This window comes from Gastrolobium bilobum, unplaced genomic scaffold (genome assembly GCF_033153095.1).
Source record: "Gastrolobium bilobum isolate Gb01-03AN ecotype WA unplaced genomic scaffold, APGP_CSIRO_Gbil_v1 utg398754, whole genome shotgun sequence".
NCBI lineage: Eukaryota > Viridiplantae > Streptophyta > Magnoliopsida > Fabales > Fabaceae > Gastrolobium > Gastrolobium bilobum.
In genome coordinates this window covers 1-21,153 of record NW_026896278.1, presented here as the reverse complement: position 1 = coordinate 21,153, position 21,153 = coordinate 1, and the positions used below count along the sequence as shown (strand labels likewise).

The 21,153-nt window shown below is 34.4% G+C and overlaps 1 long non-coding RNA gene and 1 pseudogene across 1 annotated transcript; one reads left to right on the top strand and one right to left on the bottom strand.

Annotated features, from left to right (window-relative positions):
- Positions 1–4,954: 4,954 nt before the first annotated feature.
- Positions 4,955–7,696, bottom strand: LOC133298591 (uncharacterized). The gene is made up of 4 exons (XR_009749823.1): positions 7,607–7,696; positions 7,430–7,524; positions 5,873–5,967; positions 4,955–5,297 (listed from the first exon to the last, which is right to left on the bottom strand). It is a non-coding gene; the product is annotated as an uncharacterized LOC133298591 (long non-coding RNA).
- Positions 7,697–7,806: 110 nt separating this feature from the next.
- On the top strand, positions 7,807–16,388 carry LOC133298590 (lysine-specific demethylase JMJ18-like; annotated as a pseudogene).
- Positions 16,389–21,153: the final 4,765 nt, after the last annotated feature.

Genomic DNA, 21,153 nt, shown 5'->3' with positions numbered 1-21,153 from the left:
GGCTAAATTACCTAAAACCACCTTGAATTTAGGTGGTGTTTCAAAAAACTACCCTAAACTTTAGATTGATGCAATTAACCCACCTATACTATCTCATTCCAACAATTAAACATATCTATTAAATTTACATTAAACGTCGTTAAGTAAATATTAAACACCTTTGAGTAATCCGTGCATCTGAGTAATTATTCGAAGGGTGACTTAGTCATGGATATGGGGACATATGAATTGGTTTGTGCAGAGTATTTAGGATCTGCAGTTGTAGAGCCAGCTTGGTTGAACTATTTCAGGGAATGGGGTCCAAAAACTGATTACAGTATAGATGATGAGTTGAAGAAGGTGGAGAAGTTGTTGCCTGGGAAGCTAAAATCTGCTTTTGAAAATTTTGTAAAGAGTTTACCAAAGGAAGTGCTGGGAGCGGAAGGACCCACAGGTCCAAAGGTGAAGAATAATTGGAGTGGTGATGAAGCATGAACATTGTAGCTTCAGTTACATTTATTCTCATGAACTTCAAAATTGATTTACAATAATGTTATTGGGTTCAATTGCATAAGTGGTTTCAATTTGAGTTTAATTGGAGAGAGACAAAAAAGTCAAATGAAACCAGCAATAGCTTTAAACTAGTACAAAACCTTATCAATTCTCCGTATACCAAATCAATATCAATTTTGATCCTTTCATTTTCCTTATTCAGAGATTTTTTAAAAAAAAAATAAAAAAAATAAGCAACATTACTTGGACCCACCATTATTTGTATAGGATATATTAAACTTGTTTTAATATCTATCTCTCAAAACATTAGAAGAAACAGAAGAAGATTGAAATATAGCTATGAAAACTTTTTTGTAATTTTAATATTAAACTGTCTATTTGCAAAAAGTTATGTTTTTTATCACACATGCAGCTGTAATTTTTTTTTCACAAACCACATGGGTATATGTGATAAAAAAAAATCTCAAGGCATAGGTAATTCTAAAACAAACCATTTACTGCAAAATCACCTATGCCTTTGATTATTTTTTATCACTCGTGTGGTTTGCAAAAGTATATGTTTTTTTATCTGCTCCCGTGATTTTTTACTTTTACAAACCATGGAACATATGTCATAGGTGATTCTAAAGCAAAACAGCTTCGGTTAACTTTCCTGTTTGTTTGTTTTTTATTCGTTTGTTAATCACTGTTATCGAACTTTTCCTCGTGATTTTTTTATTTTTTACAAATCAATGGGACATATGTGATAAAAAACACTGGGCCATAGATGATTCTAAAACAAACCGGCATTGGTGAACTTTCCTTTTTTTTTATTCGTTTGTTAATCACTGTTATCGAACATTGTGATTTGTGACTGTGTTAGTTGTAGCTTGATGATTATTGTGTTGTGTGGCAGAATACTGAAGTTCTCCGAAAGATGGGAAAGTACACGGGGATTAGCTCAGAATGTGCTATACCAGCAGACAGTAGGGATGCTTTGCCGATAGCGAAACGGGCACCGATTATGGCTCAAGTGGTTATTGGGACCCCTGGCACGATTAATAAGTGGATGAATTATAAGAAACTTGGGGTGACAAGGTTGAAGATTCTTGTTTTTGATGAGGCTGATCAAATGCTTGCTAAGGTAATTCTATCGTGATAATGAAATGTTGTTTATTTAGAATTTGAGGTTTCATTGTCCTTGGACTAGGCAAGCACATAGCCTTATCATTCTCCCTGAGCTTATTATTGTTACAATCTTTTGGGGAGTTGGCAACACCCTTGTTTTTTAATAGAATAAGTTACAATTAAATGGTAAGTTGTGACTCTCCTCCTTTAATGATGGATAAAGAGGAAGAGTGCACTAGTAGACCGCTTGTTTTAACTTTTAACTCTTGATAATATATATCTTTTTCTAGTTAGTAATTACTCTCTAGTAAGTATTCTAGAGATCCTAGGACCTAGTTTTAGGTTCAGGGAATTGTTATGGTTTACTGAATTAGTATTGTGATTTTCTTTTGTTTTTTAAAGCAGAGGTATTCGCAGTTCGGTTTCTAAATATGTTGTGCCCTAACTTGCTTAATTACTGTAAACTTTGCAGGATGGATTTAAAGATGATTCCCTGAGGATAATGAAAGGAATAGAAAAATTCAATTCTAACTGTCAGGTTTGTTGAACTCTTTCTTGCGTAGTGTGCTTGTGTGCATGACATTTTCATCCATCCAAGAAATTCTGGCATAGACTTAGTCTACAAGTTGCATAGCCTAAGCTAAGTACACACTGACACATCGTCATTTTACATTAAATAACTACATGATATATGTGTCAATCTACTACTTTTAAAATGATAATGTATTAGTTTATGTTTTGGTTTTATTTATATGACTTGTGTAGATCAAATCTATGCAAGAATTTATCAATCCATAGGGACAACACATCCATGTATACATGTTGTTTAAATTACCGTCACCCATCCTTCAACCTGTTCGGGTAGAACACCTTCCAATTCATGGAAGGTCATGCTCTCCCTGAGCCCTTGTGCAACTTGTGAAGTATATTTAAAAGAGTAAAGTGATTCATTCATCTTATAAGAACAGAAAAAAGTATGAGGAATTTTTTACGTAGTACATCATGCTCAATCAAATAATATTGCATAGATATGAAGATTGAATGTTAATTTGATTGATGCTAATGGTTTGCTATAATTTAATTTGAATCTATGTAGAATGGAATTATAACTGTTCCTTGTTATTTTTGTGCACCATAACCATTGCGTCTGTACTTAAATGAACATTTTACCAAGATTGGTTGCTTTGTATGTGATTCAAATGTTGTGTGTGCTTGTATGTGATGTAGTTGTTTTTTTAGTTTCTTTTCTTATCTAAGAAGATTTTGATTGACTTGTGTATGTCTAGGTTCTTCTGTTTTCTGCTACATTGAATGACATTGTCTAGAATTTTGTTTCAAGGACAGTTAAGCAGGATTATAATACACTTTTTGTGAAGGAACTATCTTTAGATGCCGTAAAACAATATAAAGTTCATTGTCCTGATGAACTCTCTAAGATTGAAGTGAAAAAAGAATACATACTCGAAATAGAAGAGAATCTGGGGCAAACTATAATATTTGTGCGCATAAGAAATAGTGCAAAAATGTTACATAAATCACTTGTTGTCGCTCCTGTTGTCGCTCCCGTCGCCCCAAGTAAGGGAGTCGACAAGGGAAAAAGGAAAGTGGTGAACATTGTTAAAAGGAAGGTCCGGTCTGCAGCGGACATTCCTGCCGAGGAGCTTGCTAGGAGGACTGCGGCCCGGTTATTAAGGATGTGCAGGAGAATGCCCAGAGTTTGGCGGTCAACCCTTCTGCACCTGAAGTTATTCCTCCTAAACCAACGGCTTCTGGAAGGAAGAGGGTTGCTAGCGAGGATTTAAGCTCGCCTAAAGGAGCTAAAAGGGTTAGGGTGGAGCCGACTGAGTCTGGTCAATCAGGTGGTAGTCTCTCATTTGCCATGGAGAGTTTCTCGGACGCCCCTGGCGGTGATGACATGGTGGTGGTCGATACTCCGGACAGGGCGGGGGTACCTGTCATGGCGACTGTTTAAGGAACTTCAACGCCTGCGGCTGTTTCGTTAGTGCAGATCCTGAAGCTATCCGAGAGGGATCTGAACTCTAGTTTCCCTAATCCTGATTTAAACGTGTTGGTACCACAGCAAATTAATCGCCAAGACATCATTGACTGCGCACAGGTAATGATCGGTCAGATTGTGGGAACCCGGGAGGCTACTCTTGCTGTTGACAGCCGTTGTTCTACCCAGCATGATGACTTGGTACAGAAAGGGCGCAAGATTGAGTCCTTAACGGCCGAGATCGGGCGGTTGGGTATGGAAATTAGTGACCTGAAGGCAACCAATAAAACTTTATCTGACAGCAACCAAGAACTGAAGGGGGCTAGTGACGTGGTGCAACGCCTGTCGCAGGAGAAGGATGACTTATCAAATTTATTGGATGAGTCTTCAACCGAGAAAAAGGGGCTCCAGGCGGCGAATAGCCAGTTGACTGCCGAGAAAGCTGCCCTTCAGTCGGAGAAGGATGCGTTATCTGTTGAGTTGACTGGTGTAACAGCCCGTTGTACACCGGTATTGCTAACATTGATTATGATATTAAACGCAGTTACAATCACAGCAATTCATTTATAAAAATGCGAATAAACTTTTTCCGTTATTACGCGAGGATTTAAAACAATAACAAGCGTAATAATTAAAAGCTATGACCGTAACTGTAAACTCTTGCGGAATACTTATTTAAACTACTTCTATGTCTTATTTTACTTATCATAAGTTACTAAGGGGTTCCCATAAACCCACTTAGCCAATTACTAACTTTTACGTTTTTACTTACTAATTAAATTACTGCGAATGCACCACAAAAATTAAGACCTTCCACTCAAGTTATATTTTTTTCTTACTTAATTCCCTTTCTAAAAAGCTATCACACGCTATGATCGGAGCACGTTTGCTCCGGATATCGCCGTTTGAAGTTGGATAAGCAAAACAGCCAACCAACCCCAAAACAGCTCAAAACCTCTCTCACTCCTCGAATTACTGCAGAAAATTCACTCATCCAATTGCTCTCAAATTTTTATACTATAAACTAGACACCTCAATATTCGATTTGATATATCATACGCTTAATTTGACCAAGAAATGAAGCAGGAATAAAATTCCCAAAACTGAACCAAAACAGCCCCCAAGTGCAGGGCAAAACAGGGCAGTTGTGTTCACTGACTTCCACAGGGCTGCGCACAACCCATAAAATTCTAATATTTTTACACAATGTAGGGGACATCTCAAGCTTCAAAAAGGCGTATGGCACATCCCTATCGGACCTCTATGGAGGGAGATATGCTCTCCCGAAGTTCACCTAAAATCTGCCAATTCTACAGAAAATTCGCCAGAGTTTCCTTTGTTTTTCCTTAAATCCCCAAATTTACATAAGCTTGCTAATACCACAAATATACCTAATAATCCAATGGGTGGCACACACAAGGACCAGCAATGCCTTGGGGCTCTTACAACCCACAATATACAACAATTCCATATCATATACAGTAGTATACATACATGATCCATAACTCTATATATATCATATCAAAAAGGTGACTCTGTGCCATAACTACAACATCCTACATCAACCTACATAAACATAATACATCACAGTGTCACAATATATACAACAGACTCCCAAAATAAGCAGGCAACATCTATGCTCAGATCTACTCATCAACCACGGGCCTCTTGCCCCGAGAACGATCGTCAACTGCTGCGATACCTGAAATATGTCCCCATAACGCGGGGTGAGAATGAATCTCAATAAACTTGGGGTTTATGGAGCAGTCTCCACCCAAGAGTCCACTTCCTGCAAGAAAATATCAAGTACCAAGACATAGATAACACCATATAGTCCATATTAGAATTTTCGTATCACATATCTTTTCTGATAATTCTCATTTATTCTTATAATGTACCTTCTTATTAATCTTAAGTATGTTCATGTGTTATGTATAAATAAGGCTTTCATCTTATATTCGTAATATCGTATCGTAATCAATAGCATACTCATAATGATCAGAGAACTAAAGTTTCCTCGGCTATACCTTATGTACACCATGATCATATCCATAAATCTGTTCAGAAACCATAACTCACACTTCCAAGGCTTTATTTCATTGAAGATCATATCATATTAACTTATCATAACAAAAATAATATCATATGCATGCACTATATGAATGCAACTACGCAAAGTATCAATATTAACAACAATTATATCCATACGGAAACCATAATCGCCACTGATCATGGCGGAACAAAAAGGCTGAGAAAACTCCTAAACCGAAAGCTTACCTGTCGTCTCTTTCTTGCTGCTAACTTGCTATTTAATAACCCGTACACTTGGTTGTCTACAAGTTGCTCGTCCACCTACTTCATCTGATTACACTCTGTTACCGTACATATAAAAGTACCATTAATTTCCAATGAAACATACCTTACTTGAAATCCGAATAAGTATATTCATATGTTAATTTCATAACCAACTTGACAACTTCATTTCCCTTGACAGTTCATGCCATCCCATAAGTTTACAACTTAATTTATACTTTATGACTTAGAGTCTCAATTAGTTAATTAATTTACTAATTTATAGTTAACATTTCATACACTTTTAACAAAGCTTCACGTATCTTAAACCATTTGAATCATACTTACTTATTCTAGGAAAATGCTATAAATCAATCACTTGAATTGAAAACACATAATCTATGCCCATTATTCCTTTATGGCCGAACTCTATATATAAACACATATACAATTCTTTTGGTTGTCATGTTTAACTAATTAGCTTAATTCTTGTGAAAGCATTCATACACTATTATTCCATTAACTTGACATAAAACTAACATCAATTTCCTTAGCCATTTAATACATATTGGTCGAATAGTTACATATACATATACTCATGGATTTACCATTTCATCTTAGTTAATTCCTTGTTTGATCACTAAGTAGTCTTATATAAACTATTACATAACTTTTTCATCAAAACTCTAACATAAACATAGTCTACATCCTAGACTTAATTAAGATTTCACACTTTATGTTTGGTTCAAATACTAGCCAATCATCATTAAATGTCCTAAGGATCATTGTTTTACATAACCAATGAATTAAACACTTAATTTGCACAATTAATTCTAAAGGGCCGAAATACACACATTTTTTACAGCATCAACATCCTGTGCCATTTTAATCACGAAAAATTAATCTTAACTCCGATTCCCCTGAATTTTGGATATGTTATAGTAGACACTTAAGGCTTTAATTTGGCGCAAACCACAATCCATTTGAAGTCTTGTAGCTTCAGATATGAATTTTTAAACATAACAGCCCATATGTTGATCCTAAAAGGTCCATAAAGTTCTTTTGAAATTCCTATACTTCATTCTTTTTACAAACCAACTCTAAATCATATTACACTTACATTTCCACATACAACTTGATTAAACACATCCTTTAACTATTTTTATCACATGATGACCGATTTGCCTAGCTCAAGGTTTAATGAATTCTCTTTCAATTTTTCTATCACTTGAACCTTTAATTTGTCATCTCAATTTCATGTATTTCACTTAGGAAATATTACAAACACCTGGTGTGCACATCTTTACACCCAAAATCTGAACCATATAGAGTTCATTAAACTCATCCCTTATGTGATTTCAATTTCTTTTTGTAGTATAGAAAACCAATCCATCACAACAACTCATTAACCCACTTAAACATCAATAAAACCACTTAAATTCATCATTAAACCAACATCAAAATTATCATCATAAACAGCCCTATATCATGAATATCATCATTATTTCTAAGAATTTAATCAAGGGAGTGAAGGTTTAATACCTTAGATAGCCTAACCAATAACTATTGATGACTTCCCTAAGCTTAGAACTATGGAATCAATCCATTTTCTCCTTCCTTTCCATGTGCAGGCGCTGCTGTCCAGAGGAGAAAAGAAGAGATTTAAAGCTTCCCAAAGTTAGAAAAATGGTGGGTTAGAATGATGGGGTGCTAAGCTACCTTTTCTATGTTGGAGTCTAGATGAAATGGTGACCAAATCATCAAGTTCTCTCTGGCCCTTTCTCCATTGAAGCTCACGAACTAAGGAAGAAGAAAGAAATAGGAGTGCAGCGTGAAAAAAAAAAAGAAAGGAAGAGAAGGGACCGCCTAATTGAAGCCAAGTAGTCTTAGTTTATTTATTTATTTATTTATTTGACAACATGTCACTTTCTCATTGGTTTAAACAACCAAACTACTTGCTTGTTGCTTTCTTCTTAAACTCTACGGCCCACATAAGTGATAAGAAAGGAAGGAAGGCATAAAAACTTCATGAAGCAGCGTACAACAATTTGGTGAATGACTTTTAATGAAACTTGGTGATAAAGTACTCAATTCCACCAAATATAGATTTGTCAACATTAAATACTATTGGTTCTTTAATTCTTCATTTGACTAATCAAGTATCATCTTAAATATTTATTGGTTCAATTCTATCAAATTTCCTCATCTTTCTTACTAAAGTTACGTACATGGCAATTTAAAGAAGACATAACATTGCAACTTAAATAATTAAGACTAAGAATTTTGTTTGACTTTTTACTAATCAAAACTCATCTTATTGCTTAATAATTAATCCATCTTTTCCTTAATTTTAACAATTAATCCAAGTATCATTTAAATCATTTAAAGATACTTTGAACTTACTAATTTCTCTAAACTAATTAATTATTCAACCTAAATTATATTTAGGCCTAATTACCAAGGTAAACCCAAACTTACTCCATATAATTATTTATGTTCTTAATTATATCTAATAATTATATTTGAGTCCTATTAGACTTGTATGACATGAACTATATTCTCTTACTATTTTTCATATGAGTCTATTAATTTAACTCCCACAATTTCATTGAATAAGTATTTAATCTAGTTAACCACCTAATTAATTCATTTCTCTTAATTTACTATTGAGGGTTGTTATAACTGGCGTATGTGGTAACTTGCATGCCGCCCAAGAGGATCTTAAAAAAGCTTCTGGGCGAGTACAGGAGCTGGAGCTTGCCTTGCCTTCAGTTTTTTATGATTCTTTTAACAACGCCCTGAATCAGGTTCAATTTTGATATCCTAAGAAAGATGCTTCGGGCTTGAGTGCCGATTATGTGGTGGAAGGGAAATGCTTGCTTCATAAACTCTATAATGGCGAGACGACTGTGATACAGGAAGGGCCTAACTCTGATGAGGAAGAGGATGATGTAGAGGAAGAACCAGCCAAGTTCGGTGACTCACCTTTAGGCGACCACCATGTGCTGAGCGGAGAGCAACCCGTAGATGGCGAACCTACTGACGCCGTAGAGATCCCGTCGTGCGGATCCCATCGTTGGCGATGGTGTTATTGGCAACACTTCCTTTGGAAGGTATTGGTGAGGATTCTTCATCTAGAATAACGTTGAAGACACAGCTGGGGAGGACGCCACTGAGGGGGTCTCAATAGCTGAAGAGGGAATCCCTACTGAAGATTGCCCAACTTAATTTTTCTTTTTAACAACTATCTGTGTTTGCCATAGTTGATTCGCCACTGTAGAATTGTACTTGTTATTAATCAATGGATAACCTTTCTTTTGGCAACTTCAACGCTTGATTATTGATAAATGATTGTGTAATACGCTTATTAACTGCACGCTAGCTGCGGAGTAATTTGGAACTTCCTCCAATATCTATGTTTTTTTTTATCTAATGTTAAATATACATCTGAGAGATTTTATATATTTCTTTATTCTTTATTGATGACCCTCGCCATTAAGGATAGAAATTTTCACTAGAGACCAAAATTTGAGCATCCTCTACCAAATTCTCTTACGGATTCATTATGGCACAAAAGATGTTGGCACTTCAATCTCTATTGCTTAAATTTTATGCATGATATAGACTTGATGAAGAATGTGTATATTGTTCAAAATACTAACTGTGTTCGTATATATGTTCTACCAACTTCAGAAATTGATAAATATACATCTGAGAGATTTTATATATTTCTTTATTCTTTATTGATGACCCTTGCCATTAAGGATAGAAATTTTCACTAGAGACCAAAATTTGAGCATGCTCTACCAAATTCTCTTACGGATTCATTATGGCACAAAAGATGTTGGCACTTCAATCTCTGTTGCTTAAATTTTATGCATGATAAAGACTTGATGAAGAATGTGTATACTGTTCAAAATACTAACTGTGTTCGTATATATGTTCTACCAACTTCAGAAATTGATAAATATACATCTGAGAGATTTTATATATTTCTTTGGGGAATAAAATTTCTGCTGTAACTTTAGATAGATGTATCTACTGTGCACCTAAACGACACTGTTTCGTCTTTTTTTTCTAATTTAAACGAATTACTTGTCGTGCTTCCGTCTTCGTTCACCTTCTCGGTTTCTTCATAAACTATAGTCATCGCATCGCTATTTTTTCTTGCACTTCCTTACATATCGTGCTTCCGTTTTCTTTGCAACAATGGCGTCCCTGCAGAATTCTCCTACACTCCACCAAACCATCTTTCGCAACTCTTTTCCCCAGGTACTCTCTTATGCTTTAATTTGGTAATTTGATTCATTTTTCTCTGTTTCTGACATGTGCCATTGTTACAGAAGCATGGTACTTTTCATTCATCTAGAAAGGAAGGCTTTTCGTTCATTATCAAAGCAGCCCAAGAACCTTCATCTTCTTCAACTGGGTTGCTTTCTCAAGGTTTGTGATTTTTTTTTTCGTGGTCTCTTGAGCTTGAATTCACAGCTATCATTATCTTATAAGAAGTTATGCGTATAAGACCCTGCGCAGGTAAAGATCATGAAGCATTTTGTCTTTTGTTTTTTTCCTGCTATTGAACTGGCCTCGTTTAAGTGGCCTTTATGAGAACATTTGGTAAGGTCATTAAACTTGTATGTAGAAAATTGATTGGAGTAGGTAAATGAAGAATTGCTTTCCATGTAAACAACTAAGGGAATTTTATTTATTCTGCTGTCAATATTATGTAATATATATTCATAGCAGTTGTCCTTATAAGGTTTGAAGTTTTGGAATTGAATATGTTAACTGCACGTACTTTGATGCAGATTCAATGGTAGTCTGTAGCAGAATGAAATATGACCCCTTTTTCAAAAAAAAAAACATGACCCTTCTTCCCCTTTTCTCTATTGTACTCTCAGATAATTTCATCAGCCTCTGAAACAGACATTTGTTCCATTGCCAAATGGCAAATACCTTGGTTCTATCACGTGCAATTCTGATGGTTGAACATATATTAAAAGTCATAAATTTAAATCCTTTTAAATTTGATAACAGAAAGTACATACTATACATAGTACAACTGTAATCTGAGCATACACCTACTTTATGTAGCTAGTATCCTCCTTTTTCCACCGCTTCCCATTTCTGATACATGAGAACTAACCTTTTTTCCAAATTGGTTGAAATTTCAGAGGCCATCTTCATTTTTTTTTGGTTTAGCTTGCAGAAAGGACATCTTCATTTTCTTTGAGGAAGCTTATGTGATCAGAGAGGTCCTCCTTGCAACTTCAGTCAAATATAAGACTTGTTTCTGGTATCAGCTACTAATACCCAACCAGTATAAGCAAACAAAGGACATCAAATTTTTATAACTTATTTTAGGATATTAGATTGGACTTATTCTGTGATTGGGTTACTATTCTGTTTTTAGTAGGAACTTTGGAATTTGACTCATGATTTTGAGTTTTTGTAATATGAATGCATGACTATATCTATTATATTTTAAAGTTTGATTTTTGTGTTCAAATTCATATATAATTTGCTGTTGGGCGTACTTTTGGTGCATTTATCGCATTCATATTTTCTATTTGCTACAGCTTGATCTCTTTGACATTAAACTGTTTTGTTTGTACCAAACCCATTGGCAATATTTGGATTGTAATATCCATGATTACTTTTAGTGAGGCTGCTAATTTTAACAAATTTAGCATTCTTACATATTTTTCAGGATAATCCTTTTAGGCCCAAGCTAAAAAATAGCAATGCACTTGAGTCTTTTGGCAGTCTGAGAAGTAAAAAGGTATGTAGTATGGTCTGCCATGTTGAGTATGCTTAATGCTTTGACGATCCATGAATATTCGGATCAAATAGGAACCACTTGTTTGAAATTTTGATGGAATTAACATTTGAACACCTGTATTTTAATTTTTTCTAGGTATTTTCTACTGACCCTCTTCCCCTCCCCTCCGTTTCTCAAAATAGATAAACTTCTTTAGTATGAGTGTTCAAAATAACAAGCAATCAATACTTATCTTGATGACCATGTGGTGAGTCTAACTTGAATCATCTGATTCCCATCCTATTCAAAGCATAATGGTATACTCAGATGAAGTCAATGACTAAATTAAGTTTTTTAAACAAATTTCTTATAGTATAGAAGAAAAGAATGTTTTGAAAGTTAGTGAATGACTATTATATAAATAGGGGGGAGAGAGAGAGAGATTTGATTTTTGTCTATTCTTTTTTCGTATGTTGATTATTGTTGTCATGTTGCAGACATCAGCTAGATGGGATCCAGTTGAAGCATGTCGGCCTATTATTGATGAAGCCCCTGTGTTTTATCCGACTGTTGAAGTACTTGTTATTATTACCATCTTCATATTGTTGCTTTTGTGGTAGTCATATTGTATTTTGAGTAATTCTGGTTTCTTATTTTTACTCTTCTTATTTAGGAGTTTGAAGATACACTCAGTTACATAGCAAAGATACGTCCCCATGCTGAACCCTATGGCATATGTAGGATTGTCCCTCCACCTTGCTGGGTTCCACCTTGCCCTCTTAAGGAGAAGGATCTATGGGAAAATGCATAATTTCCCACCCGTACTCAGTATATTGATTTACTTCAAAATAGGGAACCTATGAGGAAAAAAAGTAGGGGAAAAAAACGAAAACGTAGAAAGCACTCCAAAACAGGCACATGCAGGAGTCTTGCCAATTCAGCTTCTGGAGCTAATAATGCTTCTGAATCTGATGAGAAATTTGGATTTCAATCAGGGTTGGACTTCACGCTTAAAGACTTTCAGCAATATGCTAATTTTTTTAAGGAATGCTACTTTGGTTTGAAAGATACCAATGAAGATGGAAAACTTAGTGATAGTAACCACCAAAAGAGAGGGGAGCCCTCTGAGGTGGAAATTGAAGGTGAATACTGGCGAATAATTGAGCAACCAACTGATGAGGTTGAGGTATTAATCATCTCTTTTTGACAACTATGTTGGTCTTTACTGTCACATAATTTTGCAATAGTATACATATGATTCTGTTATATTGTAGGTGTATTATGGAGCTGACTTGGAAACTGGAGCACTTGGAAGTGGTTTTCCTAAGACATCATCCTTAACTAAGAGTGATTCAGATCAGTATGCCCTGTCTGGATGGAATCTAAATAACTTCCCGCGACTGCCAGGTTCTGTACTTAGTTTTGAAGGAAGCGACATCTCAGGAGTTCTAGTGCCATGGCTGTATGTTGGCATGTGCTTTTCGTCATTTTGCTGGGTAAGTGGTTAGAATTACTTTTTTTCCATGTCAAAGGAAAAGTTTAAGACTGACATGGAATATTACCAATTTTCATTTTGCCTCAATTCTTTGTATGTATCTCTTTGTAGAGTGTTATATGAGTTTAAGTTAAGTTTCATGAAAGTTGGGTTGAAACTTTTAACATTCGTTGTTTAAAAAAAAAACCATTCCCCGTTAAACCCGACTAGCGAGTGTGGGGTGGAGGAAATTCTTGTACGCAGCCTTACCCTTGCATAATTGTATAGAGGCTGTTTCCTGGATTCGAACCCATGACCTTTCAGTCACGAAAGAACATGACACAATAAATATCTAGAAGTAACCGAGATTATAGAGGGGATGATTGGTTCATGATATAGTATTAGATCCTTTAAAACCAAGTGGTCTTGAATTCAATCCTTATTGCGTCCATTCTTCTATTAAAAAAGGAAATTTAGTACAAGGTAGGTGGGCCGGTCAATTATCCATGCTTCAACCCGAAATGGTTTTTGTGTGAGGAGACATGTTAGAAATGTAATATAAAACCATTCATGTGTCTTCGCAACTTAAGTTTTTGGGATAGTTGATTCATGACAATATGTCGTGGTCTTGAATTTTGCATTTCTTTCATTTCAAATCCTAACATTTTCTCGAAAGATAACACACTGTCATTGGAACAGCATGTTGAGGATCATCACCTTTATTCGCTTAATTATCTGCACTGGGGTGACCCAAAAGTATGGTATGGAGTACCTGGATGCCATGCTTCGGTTTTTGAAGATTCAATGAGGAAGAACTTGCCTGATTTATTTGAGGAACAACCAAATCTACTCAATGAACTGGTAGAATGCTACAACTTGTACTTTCCTTATTGCTTTCAATTTTTGACTAGTATTTTGAGTTATTGGTTGCTTTAGTGATACTTTGTTGTTTCCACATAGAGAATTCATGAATGCAATGAGATTTTTGTTGATGCAAAACATATATTCTATGGGTGCAGAGTGCTACGAATGCTCAACGCACTTATGGAAGTTAAGAAAACTATAATCATGATAACTTTTTGATCGGTTGAAGGTGTAATCAGTCTGGTGTAAGATCCCTTTATATGTATGAATGTAAAGTGGAAGCTATAGTAATTAGGTATTAAATTATGAGTAAGAGAGAGAAATTATCAGTTATTATCCCTAAGAACTGAAGCTCACTTTAGATTCTGACCAACTATGCTGCTAGTGTGTTTGGGAAAAAGTGGTGACTGAGAGTTGGCATCATCTTAACGACTTGATGGTTCCTCATGACAAATATCCCTTATGATGCATGCTGTATGAACATAAAATTTCAACTCTGTTATTGCTGCAGTGATGTTCACTCATATCAATGTGTCTATAACCTTTCCCTCCTTTGGCTGAATTTTGATATTTGTATTTCTACTAATAATGATAACCCTAGTTTATATCCAGAAGTCCCCAGTGCATGTGTTCAGTTCTTATAGAAGTGTTAGATATTTTAGCATTCTATGTACAGTACATAGCTTCTAAGTTTGCGAATTTTATTCTGATTTTAATGGTTATGATTTTCTTCTTTGAGCAGGTTACTCAGTTATCTCCTTCAATTCATAAATCTGAGGGAGTTCCTGTGTATCGTACTGTTCAGCATTCTGGGGAATTTGTTATTACCTTTCCAAGGGCATACCACTCTGGCTTCAATTGTGGCTTTCAATTGTGCAGAGGCAGTGAATGTGGCTCCTGTTGATTGGTTAATGCATGGCCAGAATGCTGTTGAGCTTTACAGTTTGCAATGCCGTAAGACATCATTGTCACACGACAAGCTGTTATTTGGATCAGCAAAGGAAGCTGTACGAGCCCTTGCACAGCTAGCTCTTTTTGGAAAGGAAACTCCAAAAAATTTGAATTGGAGAAGTGTGTGTGGGAAAGATGGAGTTCTTACCAAGGCAGTTAAGGTAATGATTCTCTCATTCTCTCCTCTTTGATCATATTATACCCACATCTGCAAATTTTGAAAGCTCCATAAAGTTTTGGAACTAATTTGTTTGTTAATTAGTTTTAGTCACCGTGCAGATATCTAATTCTTGTTACCCTTATTTTTTACAGACAAGAGTAAAGATGGAAGAAGAGAGGCTAAACTGTCTTCCAACTCATTTTAAGTTGCTGAATATGGACAGTGGGTTTGATTTGGACAAGGAGAGAGAATGCTTCTTTTGTTTCTATGACTTGCACCTATCTGCTGTAGGTTGTGATTGCTCTCCTGACAGATATTCTTGTCTTAAGCACACAAATTTGTTCTGCTCATGCGGAACGGACAAAAGATTTGTTCTGCTTCGATATACTATAAACGAGCTAAATAAATTGATTGAAGCATTAGGAGGAGAATTGCCTGCTATCGAGGTGTGGGCAAATAAAAACTTCGGAATGGTTTCTGCTGATGCCAATGAAGTTTGCATAGATAAATCAGTCATGGAGAGAGACATATACGAAACCAAGAGCCATGAAGAAGTGGAAATCTCAACTGGTACAAGAACCAGGTATTGTTCAAATTTAAATGTAACTGAGATTCCTTATATTGATAATAAGGTGGATAAGACAGCTTCTCTGGATTTAAATCTTGATGTTATGTCTGGTGAAAATGAAAACTGTTTGATGGATATTGCTGATAACCATCATATTAAGGGTGTTTCAGTAGAGGAAAAAGTATGTTGTTCAGAGGCCGGAAAGGAACAGGACAACATGGAACTTGGTGGTGACAGTATCCTATCACACTTGTCTTCTGTTGTGAAGACAGATTTTTCATCACGTACAAGGGATGTTCATATGGTGGAAAATTTGCGGTGGATCTGCAAATGGATTCACATTCTGGAAAGCAGCCCAACAATGTATTGAAAAAGGAAGTCTCAGACACAACAAATACAAGTATATCTTTGGCAGGCGAAAGCTGCCTAATGCAAATGTTTGGTACTTCTGTCAAGCCTATAGGTTTGGGATCTGTTGTCCATGGAAAGCTGTGGTGCAGTAAGCACACAATATATCCAAGAGGTATGGCACATTAGGATATTTTCTGTGTTTGGAGATTTTACCTTTTACAGTTTTTTTTTTTTTTGAACTTTTCTACATTTTGGTAATTTTTTGAAGGTTTCAAGAGTCGAGTTAATTTCTTTAGCATTCTTGATCCAACAAGAATCTGTAACTATATATCTGAAGTCATTGATGCTGGATTTCTTGGACCTCTTTTCAAGGTATCATTCCTGACCCTGTTCCTGTTTTTGGTTTGAAAATGAAATCATATTTACAAATTACTGTTTCTTGATCTCTGTTATTTGTATTTCATAGCCACAAATTTTGTTGGTTTTAATTGTCATGAAATCAATAATCTGCCTGCTTCATCACCTTTGTAGTCCATTTATTTTATGATTTTCTTGTTATAAGATTGAGGTTGGCCATTCAGCACATGAAGGCTAATAGAAATCCTCTCTGATGTTGCTGAAAACTGCATTAACCCAGAAATTACAGAAACTGCTTCTTTAGCATTAAGTATATGATTAATGCTTAGTTGATTATAATTAAATTTTATTTTTTATTCATAATTAAATGATTAAATAAATATTAAAATAATAAAAAATATCAAAATCTTGTCAAATGCATTTTTAGTGCAAACAAGCACAACACAAATGGTATCATATATAGTAAATTTTGTATTATTTTGTCCAATACACATATCAAGTAATATACAAGTACAATACAAAATTGTTTGTATTGTCCATCAACTACTAAACAGCATACAAAATAGCTGTTCTATGTTGTTTTCCTTGTCCTGTCAGTGTATATCATTTAACATTAATCAATGAATTCATTTTTAAAGACATAAAATAAAATAAAAATTCATTTTTTTATTCAACATACTAAAAGAAATTGGAATTGTATCAGCACCAACCTTTAGTTCGTAAGATTGAAGTAATATGTTAAAAGTTTAATTTCTTACTAAGCATACAGCGCAAAATATAAAAATAAGTCAAAATTAAGTTTCATCGTTTATAAAAAAAAGTCGTCGAGCTTTTGTTTCAGATCATTTGAAAATTGGATAAATTAAAGATCAAGCTTGATCAGTTTCATTGATATGCAAAAATTTACGACTTAGTAAAGATTTGAAAGAACAACTTTTTTGTTTAGAAGTATTTTTCGAAAACAAAAAAATTAATACGAATGAATTTTGTTCAAATTTTGTTCAAATAATGCATTACTTTAAAGAATTATTTAATAAAATATTATAAACAAAAACAAATTATAAAATAATTTCCCACAAAAAACTTGCTGTTTAATTTAATGTTAAAAGTTTGGCTGCTCCACGCGAAAAGGAGGTTCCGTATATTCTCGAAATGAACAGATTATTACCATGCAAGAATTAATCTTAAATAAGAAATAATTAATCTGTGCCTAAAAGAATTGAGGCTGGAGAAAATTTAAAGAGCTAGAGACAAAATATATGAAAGCAGAAACATAAAAAAGAAAAAGAAAAAAATCATCACATTGTAAAATCTTGGCTCCTTCAATTTTCTATACACATCATTTGTTCAATATTGAAAAAGAAAAAGAAACCAAAATTCATTGCTATTCTATTATTCTATTCTATTGGTGTTCCATTGTAAAAAGAATGAGAGTGCATGCAGAATATAATAGCAGAACTAAAAGACTGATCAGGTGTGGGTCACTTGAACAAACAATATATGATAAAGCAACAGAAGGCTTTCAAGAAACACCAAATCAAGATATCGCTAATCTCAGGAAGCGTTAAGGGAGTTGGACGACGCTCTACAAAGAAGAGATCTTGAAAAGCGAAACATACGAAGAAGATGAAGAGTGCCACCTTGAGGCAAGTGCAGTTGCCGTTGGAAGTGCTCCACCCCAGTACTGTGTCTCCGCCATGAGGCATGAACGCCGTCGTCGAGGAAGAGGGAGAGGGGAGGATAGCTTTGTTATTCAGCGGCGCACCATCGATTATGTTATTCAGTTGTTGCGTTGTTGCTGGCGGCATTGGTGGTGGTGGTGCTGGGTTGGCGGTGGCGGTGATTGTGAGCATTGTGAGGGAGAAGATGAGAAGGAGAAGGAGGCGAGTGGAATTGATGTTTTCCATCACAGAGAGAGAGAGAGAGAGAGAGAGAGAGAGAGAGAGAGAGAGGGTAGAGAATGAGAGGGTTTGGTTTGTGTTGTTTGTTGAGTTTCTTGCTTTAGAAAGAAAGAATGAAGAAGGTGGAGGATTTCTTGGGTTTTATTATTTATTTGGTGTTTTCTTTTCATTTTCTGTTTATATTTCCCGCCATGCATGCATTGTCAACTAATTAAGTCATGTTATTATCTCAAATTGGAGTGAGGATATTCTAACTATCAAAAAATTTCACTACTAACTTATTACCCATTACATCACAATTGGATTAAAGAGAGAGAATGTTAAAAAGTTTTTGAAGAGAGAGAAAATATTAATCTAATGGTTATTGGATATGTAGTAAGTTGGTAATAGAAAATTTTGGTAGTGAGAGTATCTCTCCTCCTGAAATTGGAAGGCCTACTTTTTCAATCACATCATTTACTCATATATATCTTTTTGGCAAAAGATACTCGCCTCTGAATTCAGATAATCACAATAGTATCCACGACTTTTTTTTTTTTAAATGAAAAAGTTTAAGTGAGAGTAGATATCGGTATCTCATTAGGATTCGAGAAGACCCCCAACCTCTTTGAGAATTTCTTGGAGAGATTATATATCGCCTACAAACAAAGTCCTTACATTTGTAAACGAGGTTCGAATCCATTCTCTTGTGGGGTATAGATTAAATTAGCCAACTATGTCCACTTAAATATTTAATGAAGGACATCTTCCGTCATTAGGGGGAGAAAACCAGAAGTTTAATGAATCTCGAAAAATTATTTTGAACGAAAAAAAAACCAAATAAATTATTTAGGTCCACATACAAGCATAATTGAACTTGAAGTTCAAAAATATCATTAACTTGCTAACTTTAGCAAGATATATCCTTTGTTTGTACAATTTTTGTACAACATGATACTTCTATTTACCATTTTTTATACAATGTAAGCTAAGCATCAAATTTATTAGAGATTGACTAGAAAACAAAATCAATTTTATCATGTTTAAATCTATTTTTTATCCAATTTTCAAATCCTAATTCAATTACTATATCTTATTTATTTAATCTTTATATATTGTTAATTTAATAGACATCAAATATATATTTGGGTTATGTTTTCTTATGTTGTAAGAAAATGATTATCTCATGTTATATAAATAAAATTACAAGTGAGACTCACATGTAAGAGTAGAGAGAAAAAATAGATGTGGGACCCACCTCTACTTTATGTGTGTAGGAAACTTATTTATCTTATGCAACATAAGATAAATATAACCCAATATATTTTTAGGTTGATTGAAAAACTAAATCATTTTACTGGAAAAAAGTCAACTTTGTATTGTTTAAGGAATTAACATTTCTCTTCAAATATGAGATGAAGTTATTAACTACAACCCCAAAACGACATTGGAAAAAATCATGCAATATATTTTAGTAAAATTCATGTTGCAAGAGGAAAATGAAATTTCTAAAATATTATATATTTTTTCTATACTCTAAAATAATGTCATTTTACTTCTTCTATATTTTTTAATATATTTTATAATTTTATATCTTTTAAATTAATTCAAATAACATTACTTTTTAATAAATTTAAGGGGGAAATATATACCAACAATACCACGAGAATATTATATGACCAATATTAGTAATTGGTTTTAATAGCAAAAGGACACTCAGGAATGAAATTTAAGTCCCTCCCCTCCACTCTACCGAAAAAAAAAGTCCCTCCCCTCCATAGCACAGTTAGTATTGAAGCCAGCTCGAGTTCAAATTTGCAACTATATATTTTCTTTTTCTTTTTTATATATATATCGGTTCATCAATTATTCAATTAGTTAGATTCAAGTTGTGCAGGACTAGGCCGCAAAACTTCCTGTACCAAGTTTTTAACACAACTATATATCTTATAAGTTTTAAAATCAAATTATGTAACTTAAACTATTTGTTTATACTTGTAAAATATTCTACATAACTAATTGAACTCAAATTAAACGTATCGATCTTGAACCCCAAATATTCAAGCTCGGTATGATTATATAAGCAAGTGTTTAAAATATTGCAACAAGTTATTACTACACTTATTCGAGCTGAACCTGCATCTGTCGAGCTTTCAATTTTTCCCTTGCACTAACAGCAGCTCAACGATAAAAGCTTAATCAGGGTTCTTTTGGAACTGGTTATGCTAAAACCAATCCAATTCTGGTCACCAAAGAGAAAAGCATCAATCATAGAGACACCACAAGCATTTATATCCATCAGTTTGAATAATTAATCCAATGGAGCATAAGACAAATTACAGAGAACTGTCAATCTTAAAAAACAAACAGAAATTTTACACATACGATTTATGCAATGAATATAATGTTTTTGCAACAACTCTCCTCTTTTATCCATGCTTGAGATGAGCTATGTAAAATTTTGCAACAAAGCACAACATAGGAAGAGTTTCAAATAAAATACTTCGAGTTACCAAAATTAAAACATCACAAGATTCGCATTCATTGCCTTCTTCAACTTTCGTCTAATTAGCTTCCAAGTGCTTAGACTATTAGTCCAAAACTAGCTTGATAATAAAATTTTAAATTATGATCTTATTGAGCTTGGTATAGATTTCCTCAACTCACTGAGTAAGTACATTTTAAGGTTATACTTATTTCACAATCATATTTGAAAAACTAGGGATTTAGTGATGAGACAGAGAGAAACACATTTCAATTATTACTCATAATGGTTCAATACATAAGTTGATCCTATAGCTCTGTTTTCAATAATATTACAATTACATAAAGACACAAACACAGTTTATCTAGGGTGTACTACTAGTAATATTCAATAGGATAATGCCATAGATGCCATA